This window comes from Balaenoptera musculus, chromosome X (genome assembly GCF_009873245.2).
Source record: "Balaenoptera musculus isolate JJ_BM4_2016_0621 chromosome X, mBalMus1.pri.v3, whole genome shotgun sequence".
Lineage (NCBI taxonomy): Eukaryota > Metazoa > Chordata > Mammalia > Artiodactyla > Balaenopteridae > Balaenoptera > Balaenoptera musculus.
Window position 1 is genome coordinate 122,849,848 of NC_045806.1, and position 16,541 is coordinate 122,866,388.

Consider the following 16,541-nt stretch of genomic DNA (forward strand, 5'->3'; position numbering starts at 1 on the left):
TATATAATAATTATCTGATTTCTTTCTTCCAATTCATGGAATCAGAATAAAGCTATGGAAGTTAATTCTGGTGAAACATCTGACTTTGATGTGAATTTGATTGGAAATTTAATTAAAAGTTTCAACAATGAAGAAAAAATACTTGTTTTTCAGTGGCAATACAAATACAAAACATAGGTGAGGCATAGTGTAACTGTAAAAACATTGTTTTTACTAATTTAAGAGAAACCTATGGGGCAGCAATGTACTTTCTGTTGCACACATAATTCCTACCTATACTCAAAGAAGTCAGATGTCTCCCAGTTGAAATACAAGATGTAGTTGTCAGAATGTACAGATATTTTTACATATACACAGGTACATAAGGCAACTACAACATTTTCATCAAGAAGCTAATTTGAACCTATATGGGAAAAGAATCTGAAAAAGAATGAATATATGTATATGTATAACTGAATCACTTTGCTGTACACCTGAAACCAATACAACATTGTAATTCAGCTATACTCCAATAAAATTTTTTAAAAAAGGAAGCTAATTTGAATCCCAAAACTTACCCTAGTATATTGGTATGTGCTTTCTCACTTTGATGACCATCATCTATTAGATTTTAGACATTTTTGAGCCTTTGAAGAACTACATTTTAAATCAACCTAAGTATTCTATAAAATTGAACTTGTAAATTAGTTATCTAAATTTTGGTTGCATTTTATTCCAAATCATTTAATAATCTTAATTGGGTCTTTAATAAGCAGGCTGATAAAAACTTTACCTATTGAAGCTCTGAGCAATTTCTATTAATTGAAAATGAAGTTTGCAAAAGACACTAAAATATATTTCTACAAAAGCAAGTAACGGACTAAAACAAATCAAACAATGACAGAGCACACGGTGTGCAAATTTTGATTTTTAAATTCTATAATTGTGCTTTGGATTATTCCTACTTGTAAAAAGAGACTTTCAAGGAGTTCCTTTTATAATTGGATAAATATACATTCTGTACCATAATGGAATGAAATCGAGAAGGCCTATGATTTTGCACCATTTAAAATTAGCAAAGAATTTTTTAAAATCACAAATTCAGACAATCTACTTGACATGTTTTGTCTTATAAAATATTTGTTGAAGAGAGCATCTCTGATTGGAGACAAAAAGTCAGTACCTGTGAAAATTCTGGATTAAAATATTTACAAAATTAAATATGAAAAAATAAGTATTGAGATTATCTTCCATTTAGCAGAATTTACTCTGAATTTACCAGATACCTCAGGACTTATGGACACTGACTTTTCTCAATTAAAAATATTATGACCCACGGACTTCCCTAGTGGCACAGTGGTTAAGAATCTGCCTGCTGATGCAGGGGACATGGGTTCGAGCCCTGGTCCAGGAAGATCCCACATGCCGCGGAGGAACTAAGCCCGCGAGCCACAACTACTGAGCCCGTGAGCCTCAACTACTGAAGCCCTTGCGCCTAGAGCCCGTGTTCCGCAACAAGAGAAGCCACTGCAATGAGAAGCCCGCACACCGCAACGAAGAGTAGCCCGCGCTCGCCGCAGCTAGAGAAAGGCCACGCGCAGCATCAAAGACCCAATGCAGCCATAAATAAATAAATAAATTTATTTTTTTTAAAAAAGGCAGTCTATAGTTAGAAAGGACATTAGAGAATGATAATGTTCCATAAGAAATAGGAGAAAAGAGATGAGAAGCTACCGAATGGAATATCAGTGAATCAAAGGAAGGAAAGAAGTGGCTAACAGTATCAAAGACTGCCAATCGGATGAGGTGGATCAGATCTGAGGAAAAACCCACTGACTTGGCAAGCCGAATTCTTAGGAGAGCCGTTCTGACAACAGAGGAAGTCAGATTACAAGGAGTTAAATACAAGTGAATTATGAAGAATTGGAACTGCAAGTATAGTCCTCTCTCTAGAAGTTTCAAGTTGAAAGGAAGTAAAGAGGGTAAATGGACCAAAAGTTCCCATTTTTTTCATCACCCTGAGCCTTTTTCATTTTTGTCTTCCCTCACCAGTACCACTATCTTGGAGGCACTGTTTCGAAAGTTACAGTTTATCAAATGTTATTTAATGATAATTAGATTCATAATTTTTCTTAATCTAGGCTAGTTGACCATTAGAGCATCTCATAATCACAGATCAGAGCTCTCTTGAAGGGAAAGAGCCTGTAGACAGTGTAGTGAGCCTTGCCAAAAGAGAAGGGCCATCTTTATCTCCAAGACACACAAAGGAAAGCAGAGAGGGACAAAGACATGCTGAGGTAGAGAGGGTGCTTGTAGAGACGCATGAGAAGAAAGAACTTGAGGGAACACTTGTCAGAGGACCTCTAGCTAAGGCATGTGATGAGGGTGGGGAAGGGAGGAGTACATTGGAGACTTGAAATACATGGAAAAGAATTGTAGCAGCTGCTGTGCTGACCACAAGAGAGTAGAAGTCAGCTTAGCAAGGCAGCCCATTCCAGTTCAACAAGTATTCATTGAGTATACTGCAGGCACTCTGACAGACACTGGGTTATAAAGACACACAACCCAGATTTCGCCTCCTTTCTAACAGGAAATAGTACCCTCTTAACTTGGTTTTCATGACAACACACTCTGCTGCCTTTTCCCCTGCCTCTTTACCCTCCTCAGTCCCCTTTCAGGGCCCCTTTTCTTCTGTAGCTCCCTTAAGATTGAAGGCTTAGGGACTTCTTGGCCGTCCAGTGGTGAAGATTCCACACTTCCAGCAGGGGGCGCGGGTTCGATCCCTGGTTGGGACCTAAAATCCCGTTAAGCTGAATGCCAGGTTTCCATCCTAGACCACCTTCTCTTCTCATTTTACACGTTGTCTTTGGGTGATCACATGCACTCCTAACTGCTTCAAGCAAAAGCTGTCTATTGTTGACTGTCAAACCTCTACCTTCAGCCTACTCTCAAGAGCCAGACTCATATAATGAAGGGAAACAAATGGATACTTAAAATCAAAACTAATTATGGCCATTTTCCTTCTAGGGGGTATCATTCATGCCATTCATATCAGTGGTGAAACATTAAGTCATATCCCTCCTTCTCCACACAATGACGTGGAGGGTTGGGGAGAACCCAGAAGATATACACCACTGTTAGCAGAGCACATTATGAATCTCTGAATATGCAAAGAACGTCTTGAAGAAAGGAACTATAAAGAAATTTTGCATAATATAATGGGAGGCTTGGTTTTGTTTTGTTTTGGTTAGTTTGTTTCTGTTGCTAGGATGCACTGAGAGAGGGAAAGTAGACAGAGCAAAGCAATTCAGGAGGAGGTTGCAGGCCAGGTTGGCAGGCTGGCCAAAGGCTTCTTAAGAACAAGGATGGTGGTTATTCATTTTTAAATTGCACTGCACTGCTGCCACCCAAAGCCCTGTCATCTCCACGAATCATGAGTCCAACCTGCTGCATACACAATGGCCTTGTGTGACTGGGTTTTTGGTTTGGGTTTTGTGAAAATTAAGGGAAGTAGCTTAGTTCAACTGCTGGGAAAGTGTGGCACAGAACCAGCACAGGGAGATGATCCATCGACTGAACTAGTTCAGCAGAGACCAGAGTTGAGGTCTAGAGGCAAAGAGGAAAAACATTAATCACCCCCTCAAGAATCTGTAGAGACTTCGGGAAGGATGTAGAGCTCCCACTGCATGTGGGATGGAGACAGGGGTGTTGAATCATTTCCATTTAAATTTCAGAGGCCAGTGTATCTCAGCAGACTCTGGTTAGACACAAATCTAAGTGACTATAGGACATCCTTACTTAGAGACTGCCCACGGGACCTCAGCTTCAGCATGGCCACAACTGACCTGTCATCCCATGCACCCCACCATACACGCACACAACCTGCTCCACCTGCAGCTTTTTGTATTTTAGTGAATGGCAGGTACCATCATTTACCCAGGAGCCCACGACACTCTTCCTTACCCCTCACCTCCCACATCCCATCAATCACTAAGGCTTATTGTTTTGACTCCTAAATATCTATCAAATTGTGGCCCCCTCCCCCACTCCCTTGGTTCAGGCTCCCAGTGTCTCCAGCCAAGGCCTCACTGATCTCATGGCTTCCATTCTCACCTTCCCACAGCCCCTTCTCCGCGCAGCAGCCAAAGTGATCATTCCATATGATCACTTTGATATGGAACATATGGAATGTAACATATGAATAATGTTGTCATTCCATAACATTACCAGATCAGATTATCCCCTGCATAATACCTTTCGATGGTCACTCCTTGTCCTTGGGACAAAATAAAGTCCAACTTCCTTAGGTCCTTTGTGATCTGGTTCCTACTGGTCTCCCTACCTTCACCATGGCTCCCTCTTTCATTTGGACTCCCCACTGCAGTCGCACAGAACTACTTTCAGTTCCAGGACTGCCTCATGCTCTCCCTTTCACCTCTTGGATCTTGCACATTTTGATTGCAGGTGCACTCTTCCCACTCGGTCCATTCCTTCACCTGGCTAACTCCAAATCAACTTGCAGGTTTCAGCCTAGACGCCACTTCTTCCAGGAAGGCTTCCCTGACCAACCCCTTCAACTAGTCTAGGTTACGTGACTCTCCTATATGTTTTCTTAGCAACTGGTGCTTCCCCTATCATATCCCTTACTGCCCCCTGTTTATTTGCCTGTCTCTCCCCACCAGCTTGTAAGTTCCATGAGGGCTGGGATCATGTCTGCCCATCTGGTTCACAACTATATCCCTACCATCTAGCACAAAGCTTGGCTTATAAAAGCCAGTAAAGAAATAATGAATGAATGAATGACATGCATGAAACATTTTGCAGTTTATGAAGTGCATTATCTCATTTTAAGTTCACCACCTTGTGAGAAAGATATTATCACCTTGAAGCAAAGCTCCATGTTATTTTTATATTTAAGTTTGACATAGACTATATCTGTGAAGTTTATTTAATTTAGATAATGATTATCTGATATACTAACAGATTTTTAGACAATTCTAGAGGAAATGTGACTTACATAAACCTTTCAAAAGTAGTGTAATAATAACTAACTGCTAACCAAGTGTCCAAAAGGAGAGGACACCCTGTTAGATGCCCTTTAATGAATATAGGACACTCTACTGTGCATAGCAGAATATTTTTGCATTCATAAATGTTGTGCTAAAGTCCCACAAAACACTTAATACTCTTAAGTGGATTAAACATGCCTCCTGTGATCTGATTTATACGGTGAATGTGCCAAGTAAAACCTTTCTCCACAGAGAGATCAGATTGTAAACTTCAGTTGAACTCTGATAAAATTATAAATTCCAAACTAGTGGAGCTCAAATTAATGAGCTTTTGCTTTAAGCTCTTCTCATGAAAGGGCCAGCCAATCTGTGCTGAACATTTTCAATGTATCAAAAATGTTCTAAAATCATACTATTTAATATAATAGTCACTAGACACAAGTGGCAGAGCACTTGAAATGTAGCTAGTGTGAATGGAAAATTGTAATTTTAATTTTACATCATTTTAAGCAGTTTAAACTTAAAAGCCAAGGCAATATAATTTTTATATTGATAATATATTAAAATGAAAATATATTGGATATACTGGGTTAAATAAAGGATTAAAATTATTTCGCCTATTTATTTTTACTTTTTTAATGTAGCTACTAGAACATTTTTAATTCCATATATAATTCACATTATATTTCTATTGGACTTCACTGTTTTAAAGCACGCTCTATAGTTCAACTCAGATAGGAAAAAGAAATGTACAATTTATGTAAAATGCTACCTGTGATTTTAAAACGTTGTGCTATTTATCCCTAATAGTGAGTTAAACTCTTTGAACTAGATGGTTTCCAAATACGTAGAAAATGTCAAATGCCTTCCCAATCCATGATGACACTAGGTTATAAAGCATGTTCTAGGACAGGATAACTAACACTACACCTACACACACCTCTCGGCCACCTCTGGCATCTCTTCCTAGGATCCTGCAATAATAAACAGTGTGAACAACACTGATCTAGAACATAGCCTAGAATTGGGAGGGAAACAAAAAAGAATCCCTGAGGGTTCAAACGAGATGTGTCAACATTCAGATGCTCTGTTCCCACGCTTCCCTCCTATCTGTGCTCAACTCTAACATGCTTGGTTGTAGTTTCCCAGTGCACAGAATACCAACTGTAGGAAACTAAGAAATGGGCCTTGTGGTATTGGGGAGATGGGGAGTGCAGGGGGATTATGCAGGCAAAGAGAAGATGAAGGAAGGAAGAGATGATTGCAACTGGTAGCTCTGAGTAATGAAAACAAGATAGAGAAAGAACTTCCCAAAGCAGGTACCACAATTCATATAGCATGACACGCTGGGGCCATTAACGATAGGTGTGAGTTGTCCCATACGCCTTAATAGTTCCTGAGAACAGCACTGTGTCAGGACACAAGGAAATCATTGATGCTCATATTCACCCTTACGCTTTAAAGAAAAGACCAATATGGTTTATTCTGTTCAATGTAAAAGGCAGAGGAACATACAACTGATTTAAGCAATCTATCCATAAGACGGGCTAAAATAAACCAAGTTTTGGTAATTAAAGGGTAGCATCCAGCTACCTGAATAACTGACATATGTGAAATAGCTCATCTCCAACCAAAGTTTGACAAACGAGGTGTTGGAGGAACGAAGGAAGCCTCCATGAATGACAACATATAACTAACATACATCTCCAAAGAGTAAACACACGCTTGAAAGTATTCTGAGCCTATGGACTGTGACCTTGGCAAATGAACAGAAGGCTTATTCCTGTAATTCATTCATCCCATACAGCTGTAAGCCAAGTCTGTGTTCTGACAAGTATTTCCTGAATCAAAGCAGCTGTCTGGGAACTAGACCCAGGTTGCTGTATCACTGTGGGTTTGTGTAATACAACAGACACCTTTCAAGGCTAATGGGGGTACGGGGGGGGGAGAGGGAAGGAGATGGGGGCAATCGTGGGAGGCCCAAGAGGGAGACCATTTGGGAATGGAAAGGGCGCACACAGGAAAAGTAGTAGCAGCTTCTTTGTCAAGAAGAAATCATCGTGGGTCCTTGCCTTCAGCCCTGGAGCCCACCAGCCCAGCACAGCTGTCGGCGTAGAAGGAATGTGCTCAAGAAACAAAATGTCCTTCAGACAGTGCTTATCATTCCTTCCCAGTGGGAGTGTGCTGAACATGTAGGCAGTATTATGTGACCTCTGATATGACCCAGACTAGAAGTGACTGGCAAGAGACCTTGGCGTTTCTCTTTTGCTGGAGTTATAATTCAAAACCTCTTGGGTGGTGTGACATAAACAGAAAAGAATGCATTTGGTACAAGAGTACTGGCACATAAGGAGCCACAACAATTGGCCTCGTTCATAAAACTACTATTCCTTTGGTTATGACCAACATGGCAGCCTCAGGAAAGTGCTATTATTGGGTTGGCCAAAAAGTTTGTTCGGGTTTTTGTAACCTCTTACAGAACAACCCGAACAAACTTTTTGGCCAATACAGTATATGGCCACAGTGGTTGCAATTATTTTCCTTGCATACTGATTTTCCTTATATAGATTAACATACAGTGCAAATAACTTATGTGGTATGTTTAAGGAATACATGCAAGAGTTAAGGTAAACCATTTCTTATTGTAGGAAAATCATTAGACTAAGAAACAGGAGATTCTTTGTGCATCTTTGGGTGAGTCAGCTTGCCAGTATCCTCTTCAATAAAATGAGGAGATTCAATCCAATGACCTCTAAGTGTCCCTGTTACAGTTCTAATAACACCTAGGCTGTGGTGCACAGAATCTCTCATGACTAGCATTGGGCAGAACTTGTGCCATCATCCCACTGACACATTCTCAGCCTCTAACACAACCATTACTACTACATGGTGTTGGCTTAGGGTGTCTAGGACAGAATGTCCTTTGTGACTGATGGCAGCAGGCTCTCTGGATGTCTAGATGAGGCTGGTAACATGCCAACTTTTAATGGACTGTCCAATTGTTCTGATGAATTTTATGAAAAGATTAAGAATATCTTGTTTCATAATGCCTTCCACATTCCCCTTCCCTGGGAGCCCCCTCAGTTACCTCATTTGGGGACAGTCTTACTTCCCTTGTGACTCGCATCTTAACCATTAATTCAGACAAGGCAAGGACAAACTGCTGCAAGTATCTTTTGCCTCCATCCTCGGTTCATCCTCAAATGGTCACCAAGCACCACTTGCATATGAAGAGACCTCATTTTGCCATTCATACATTTTAACTCTTTACCCCCTTCCCAAACTGAGCAATTTCATTATATGATACAAAACTACAACTAACAGTTAATGAAATGCTATTCTCTAGGTTTTTACATGACGCCAATTTACATGAAAACTTATATCCAATTGAGTGTTTATTTTAATGACAATAAATTGGAGAAATACTTCCTTAGTTTTCCTTTAAGTTGATTAGCACCAGCAACTTCCCAAACACTTGACAGTGCTCAAGAGAAATTCAATCCATGTGGCCAAAATTCACCTGAGAGCTTTGAGTTTCCTATGTACTGATGCACCCTGTTGTTATGACTGTTTTCAGTATAAACCTGTATACATGCTTGTTTATATCCAAGTATCCTGAACCTAATAGATATGTATGGTATAGTTGGCATTAATCAAATAATCAGTGAGAATCTCATGCTGAATAAATGAGCCCCCAGGAGGGGATTCATTATTTGAGTAACTGCCTTAACCCTTTCATTCCACTAAGTTTCCATGTCATAATTATTAATGTTAAACTAATTATTATTATTAATACATGTGTTTAAAGGTTTCACAATTTACAAAATTTATTCCCATTTTAGAAATGAGCAAATCAAGGTACAGAGAATCAGCGAAGTAATTTCTTCCATTTGTTAACGTTTTTAATATCTTTTATACCTGGAGCAGTGTTCACTGCTATTGTCAATAACTTGGTAACTCACAGCATGGAGTGGCATCAGCTCATTTTAGATTCTTTTTTTATTCTAAAACAACCCTCTGATAGAAGAAGGGAAGAAGAGGTTTTCAGCTCCTTACCCCACCACAGTCAATTAATAAGCCCTACTGGAATAAAGCTCTCTTTATGATATTATTAATATTAATACAATAACAAAGACAAAATTTCTCTTTATGATATTGTTAATACTAATACAATAACAACAACCAAATATCGTATTGGTATGAATTGTGCAACTCACTGGCAATGTTCCTACAATGTTGCATTGCTATGTGTCTCCACACATAGGAGCTGTTTCCTCCTACAGCTTCCATCTCTTTCCAAACAATAGAAAGCACACACGATCAGTCCTCAGCAGAAGTGTGATGACATTGGCAAGTCTCTCCGTCACCATTCAGTGACACCCTTCCTCCTTTTAGGCTCTTTAGGTACCCCATAATTCCTGTTCTAAACCTTCCTCCCATCAGTGTAGAACAGGATGTGATAGTACTCATTTTAGGGGAGAGTAGGAACATTCTGGAAAGGCCCCACTCCCCAAATGCAGGTACGAGCTAGAATCCAAGGCCTACTGGCCAGCTCCTGCTCCCTAAAAATGTCACCACTATTAACATTTCTGTATAAAGGGCTAAGGAAGGGGAAAGTAAAAATTAGCATATCATCTATTTTCCTCTCTCTGGTCTGTGCATGCTTGGATGCTTCACTGGCCCAAATTTTGCTTATCAGTCAATGCTATGCTCCTCTCAGAGCAAAATATAGCCACAAGAATTTTCATAGTAAGAGGTTTGGAGCAGAGATAGAAATTTAGAGCTAAAAATAATCTTAAAGAGGTTCTAGCCCAATCCCTTCACTTTAGAGGTGAGAAAATATGAGACTCCAAGATAGAGAGTAGCTTGCCCAGGCATGGCCTAGCACGTGGCAGAAAATCGACAGCATTCGGGTGTCCCAGACCTGCTCTTCTACCCTACCTACTCCAACTTATGTCTCAAGTCAGAGTTTCTCTGGGGCTTGGTCACTGGCCCACTGAGGCTCTGAGGACTGCTGCAGACCCATCCTAAGGACAAACTGGGAGGCTGGCCCCAGTCTAAACAAACCACTAATAACTAGTAGAGCCCAGCTCACCTGTCTGAACCCAATGACCAAGAAAATCAGGGTTACTGGTGCCTGAGCACATAGATCCAGGACATTGTCACCCTCTTTCTTAGGAAAGGCTGAGATTTAATTCCAGTTTAGGTGACAGGATACTGCCATTTACTCATTTCTCACTCCCTTGTTCCTGACAAGTTGTCTCACCCCTCCCTTGAACCCTTCCTTCTTCAATTCTACCAAAACCATATTTATGTTTTCCAGTACATTTTTTGCGATGAGTTTTATTTTATTGTCATCCCCAAATCTATCTTTCCTAATGTCCTTAAGTGCATTTCTATGCCTTCCATGGGATTTTTTTGGTCTTGTTTGGCAAAAAAAAAAAAAAAGTGTTCATTGTTAAGCAAGAAAATTGAAAATACAGAGAAGCAAAAAAATAAAAATAATCCCTGGGGCTTCCCTGGTGGCGCAGTGGTTGAGAATCTGCCTGCTAATGCAGGGGACACGGGTTCGAGCCCTGGTCTGGGAAGATCCCACATGCCACGGAGCGGCTGGGCCCGTGAGCCACAACTACTGAGCCTGCGCGTCTGGAGCCTGTGCCCCGCAACGGGAGGGGCCGCAATAGCGAAAGGCCCGCGCACCGCGATGAAGAGCGGTCCCCGCACCGCGACGAAGAGTGGCCCCCACTTGCCGCAACTAGAGAAAGCCCTCGCACGAACCGAAGACCCAGCACAGCCAAAAATAAATAAATAAATAAAAATAAAAGTAGCTATAAAAAAAATTTAAAAAAAAAAATAATCCCTAACCCTACCACCTCTAGAATTGCCACTGCTAAGATTTATAAAGTTCAGAGGATAATTTGAATCATTGTAAGGCTTCCCTCTAGTTGACAACGGCAGGGCCTTTAGATCAATGTACCTTATTCTACCGAAAAATGATACTTAACCAATCATCTTTCCAACACTTGACAGTACCAAGTTTATTTCTGCCTCAGGACCTTTGCACTAACTGTTCCCTCTGCCTGGAATACTTCTCCTACACCTTCTCAGGCTGGTTCCTTCTTGTCATTTCAGGTTTCTGCTCCTTCAGAGGAGCCTTCCCTTACCAACTTTCTCACATTAGAACTCAGTCATCATTTTCAATCAGATCATCCTCTTCTATTCTCAACATAACACTTATCACCACCTGATATTTTCTTCTTTATTTCTTTACGTCTTTATTGTCTGTCTACTTAACTAAGCTCCATGAAGACAGAAACTGTGTGTGTCTTGTTCACCATTATATACTCCAGTACCTAGCATAGTACCTGACACATTTTAGGTGATCGTAATGGTTTGAAAGAATAAATGAATCATAAGAAGACAGGTACTTTGGGTTGCACAGAAACATCCATGCTATCTTAGGTTATCTCTCATAACCAGGAGCACTGGAGCACCTGTGAAGTCTGTGACACTGAAAAGTGCTAACGGGCCTACACAGGGTTTAAGCTTAAGACTTACTAGCATTATCAGTGAGAATGTCATAGGTTTACTCTTTTTTTTTTTAATTAATTAATTTATTTATTTTTGGCTGTGTTGGGTCTTCGTTTCTGTGCAAGGGCTTTCTCCAGTTGCGGCGAGCGGGGGACACTCTTCATTGCGGTGCGCGGGCCTCTCACTGTCGCGGCTTCTCTTGTTGCGGAGCACAGGCTCCAGACGCGCAGGCTCAGTAGTCATGGCTCACGGGCCCAGTTGCTCCGCGGCATGTGGGATCCTCCCAGACCAGGGCTCGAACCCGTGTCCCCTGCATTGGCAGGCGGACTCTCAACCACTGCGCCACCAGGGAAGCCCCTACTCTTTTACTTTAAATTAGTCATAGTATTAGAAACAGCTTGAATTCACTGAATACACACAATATAGGCAACTTGAATAAACACAGATGGTGAAGTTTGCCTTTTGTAGTACTTCTATGTTCAACTGAGGCTCTTTGAACAAGCATGTTTCTCATAAGTAGTTATAATTTCTACACCATTTAATCAAGACCTACTATTATAGTATGAGGTCAGCACAAAAATCTACTCCTAAAAATGTACCACAAGCCTAAATATTAGTGGTCAAATCAATCGTTATCTCTAGCACACTAGGTACTTAAACAGTCTCTCTTCCTTCAGAAAGCAGGACCTTTTGATATACAAAGTTGACTTGTTGGGACTTCCCTGGTGGCTCAGTGGTTAAGAATCCACCTGCCAATGCAGGGGACACGGGTTCGAGCCCTGGTCCGGGAAGATCCCACATGCCACGGAGCAACTAAGCCCGTGCGCCACAACTACTGAGCTGCACTCTAGAGCCCGCGAGCCACAACTACTGAGCCCACGTTCTGCAACTGCTGAAACCCGCATGCCTAGAGTCTGTGCTCCACAACAAGAGAAGCCACCGCATTGAGAAGCCCACGCACCGGAACGAAGAGTAGCCCCCGCTCACAACTAGAGAGAGCCCGCGTGCAGCAGCAAAGAAGACCCAATGCAGCCAAAAAAAAAAAATGTTGACTTGTCTAAATCCAATCTAATTTGAAGGAAAGAGTAATTTTACCTTTGAGGCCTATATTCAATTTGATTGTAATCATGTAAAAATTAATAAACATCAGAACTTTTCTTGAAGGAAACAAAATCCCCCTCATTGTACATGGGTATTTGGGAGTCATATCTAATCTAACTTTTAGGGGAGAAATAGCCCATTGTATTGACAGGCAATAATTGAAGGCATTGGCTTTGCCAGCAAGAGTCCTGGCTCAAGTCTAAGATTCAGCACTTACTAGGTGAACTTGGACAAATGTTTTTTGTTTGTTTGTTTGTTTTTAAACTACAGTTTTTTTGTTACTTTATTCATAATTTTTTTTTAATTTACCTTTGGCTGCGTTGGGTCTTCATTGCTGCGCGCGGGCTTTCTCTAGTTGCGGCGAGCAGGGTCTACTCTTCGTTGCGGTGTGCGGGCTTCTCACTGCGGTGGCTTCTCTTGTTGCAGAGCATGGGCTCTAGGCGCGCGGGCTTCAGTAGTTGTGGCTCGCGGGCTCTAGAGCGCAGGCTCAGTAGTTGTGGCGCACGGGCTTAGTTGCTCTGCGGCATGTGGGATCCTCCCGGGCCAGGGCTCGAACCCGTGTCCCCTGCATTGGCAGGCGGATTCTTAACTACTGCGCCACCAGGGAAGCCCCCGAGCAAATGGTTTTAACCCGTTTAAAACTCAGTCCACTCATCTGTAAAATAGGTAATAATAGTGCCTACCTCGCAAATGGGTTATAAAGATTAAACAACATATACTTCACTCTGGAACGTCCCTACTACATTGCAATCATTCAACAAGGAATAGAAGGTATGACTCCATAGATATAAAAAATATATTTATTTAACTTCTTTACCAAATGCAAATACTTATTAAGACCCACTTAGGGGGGCTTCACGATGAAGAGTGGCCCCCGCTCGCCGCAACTGGAGAAAGCCCTCGCACAGAAACGAAGACCCAACACAGCCAAAAATAAATTAATTAATTAATTAAAAAAAAAAAAGACCCACTTAGGATGAAACAGTTAGAAGTCATCTAAGACACAGGACAAATTAGCCATGGTGCCATTTCTCAAGGAGTTCACACCTGGGTGCAAGGGATGAGCTACATACACAAATAACTAGAATCCAGGGAGTCTATGGTTAAATGCACTAAGAAGTGGAGCTGCATGGGTCAGGATTCTTCTGGCTGAAGGTGACAAAATCTCAAACCAAACCAGCTTAAGCAGAAAGGTGATACATTGGTTCTCGGAATCAAAGAATGAGCCTCAGGGACTTGGACTGGAGACTTCATGATGTTGAGTTGCCTACTCTCTCTCCCTCTCTCATTCCTGCCATTGATCACCCATTTTTGCTTGCCTCCACTCTGTTCTAATGCAGGAAGAATTCCTCCTTGTTATAGGAATTATGGCTACAATTAATCCCCACTTTTAATCCTTCCAACTTACCCCTGGACCAATCAATGTGGCCAGGAGGATGGGGTATTATGATCGGCTTGGTTTCAACTATCTACCCACCTATGAACTTCAGTGAGTGGAGAAAAAATTTCCCAAAGGAAAGTGGGGATAGGTTGCTGGAAAGTTATAAAGAACAAATTTCCAAACAAGAGACAAGTGTTGGTGAAGGTGTGGAGAAATTAGATGCCAAATGGTGCAGCTGCTACAAAAAACAATATGGATTTTCCTAAAAAAAAAAAAATTAAAAATAGAACTACCAAATGATCCAAAAAGCCCACTCCTGGGTATTTATCCAAAAGAACTGAAATCAGGATTTCAAAGAGATAACAGCACTCCCATGAGCATGGTAGCACTATTCGCAATAGCCAAGATGTGGAAACAATCTAAATGTCCATCAGCAGAGGAATGGATAAAGAAAATTTGGTATATGCATACAGTAGAATATTATTCAGCCTTAAAAAAAGGATGACCCTTCAGGATATTTTACTAAGTGAAATAAGCCAGTCACAGAAAGATAATATTGCATGGTTCCACTTATATGAGGTATCTAAAATAAGATCACAGAATCAAAGATGGAATGGTGGTTTCCAGGGGCTGGCGGGGGAGGGAGAAGTGGGGAGTTACTAATCAATGGGAATAAAGTTTCAGTTAAGCAAGATGAATAAGCTCTAGAGATCTGCTGTTCAACATTGTACCTATAGTCAACAATAATGTATAACATACTTAAAAATTTAAGTGAGTAGACCTCATGTTAAGTGTTCTTACCACAATTAAATAAAATTTAAAAAAGAACAAATATCCACTAAAACAGTCATCTGATAGTCATATTACATCATGCCAAATAATCCTGAATTATTAGTATGTATATATTTTAAATAATTATATCATTGGGAACATTCTTAATACCAAAACAAGGTCTACTTCTCTTTCTGGCTTTCTTGTCTGTTGTTTATCTGGGAGGAGCTGGAGAGAAAATTAGAATTTTAAAACATATCCTGGTTATAACGGACTCAATCTCTATCAGATTCTTAATGATTTAGAAGTCCTAGGTAGTCAATGGGTCAATTAAAAGGTAGAGATAGATTACATTTCTCTTAAGAGACTTACAACCAAAATCAGAAAAAGCAGTCAATTGTCTCCAAAATCAGTCATAATCCTGCCAGCTGATCATGCAGAATATTGCTGAGAAATATTCATGCCCAGTAGGGGGAAAAAAAACTTCACAAGTCCATGAAACAGGAAAAAAGTCCCATCACCGCGGAGGCATTACTGGAGTTTGATAGACTCCACTATAGTTCTGACAAAGGTTAATAAAAGCATCATGTAAAGACAACATGAGATAAGCATTCTTCCCCAGCAGTCCACACTTGGGTAAGGGAGAGACTGCCTTCCCAATATCTATTCTCCCTTTCTTCTTAATAAAAGAACCCCAATTTTTCAGCCAGATACATTGCTGCTCAGCTAAGAAGACTACATTTCCAAGACCTCTTTGCAGTTCGGAATGACTGAGTTCAAGACAAGTGGAAGTCTGGTATGGTAGAAAAATGGAGATGACACCCCTTCTTGCTCCCTCTTCCCCTTTTCTGATGCAGGGAATGTGGATGCAATGGCTGGAGCCATCTTGGTCTCTGAGAAAACACCGCGAATCTAAGTCAAACATGGCTGAGCAACAAAAAAAGAGAAGCTTTGGTCCCTGACACCATGGAGCTGCCATCTTAGCCCTGAACTTCCTCTCTCCAGACTGAAATAAATCAACATCTTTTCACATATTTGTTACTCATAGCCAAGCCTAATCCTAATTGATGCAAAAGATGTCCTTAATCAGTACACCTTATTTCATTCAAATTGAGAATGCTAATGGCCTTTTCTCTGTGAATACATAGCCCGATACCATCCTGAAACCAGAGACAAATGCCTAAGAGTCTTTGAGCCATTACATATCTTTTGTAAGTTTAATGTTACTGTTACATGAACGATAAACCTAAATTAATACAAATGTTTTTTACGAAGAATGTTTTCATTTTTTCTTTTAATGTTAAAATGCAAAGATAATTATAAAAATGAATCTAATATCTTATGTCAGCTCTTTATAGATTCATTGTATAACTGAATAGTTTAACACTATTTTACATGAGTCAGCTCCCAACAAGCTAACTCTAAGAAGTGAATCAATCTAATTGTTCTGTCAATGCTTATACATTTTACGTTAATGTTGGAAGGCTCTTCCATGGAAGTATTATGTTCTTATTTTTAATATGCTGGCAACCCTCCCGAGGAGGTAATAGAATTTATACCAATGACAATGACTGAAGGGAAAAGTTGGACTTTGGGAACTTTCAAATTATTTTTAAAAGGGTCATACTGCTGAGACTATAACCAAGTTAAACTTAGAAAAGTTACCTTCTCTCTTTTCATAGAGGATGAAAATGTACAGAGAAATATCAGTGAAGGATACAGCATGAATCCTTCAACAGTGTAGATGGGCTTAACTTATGTCTATAGTA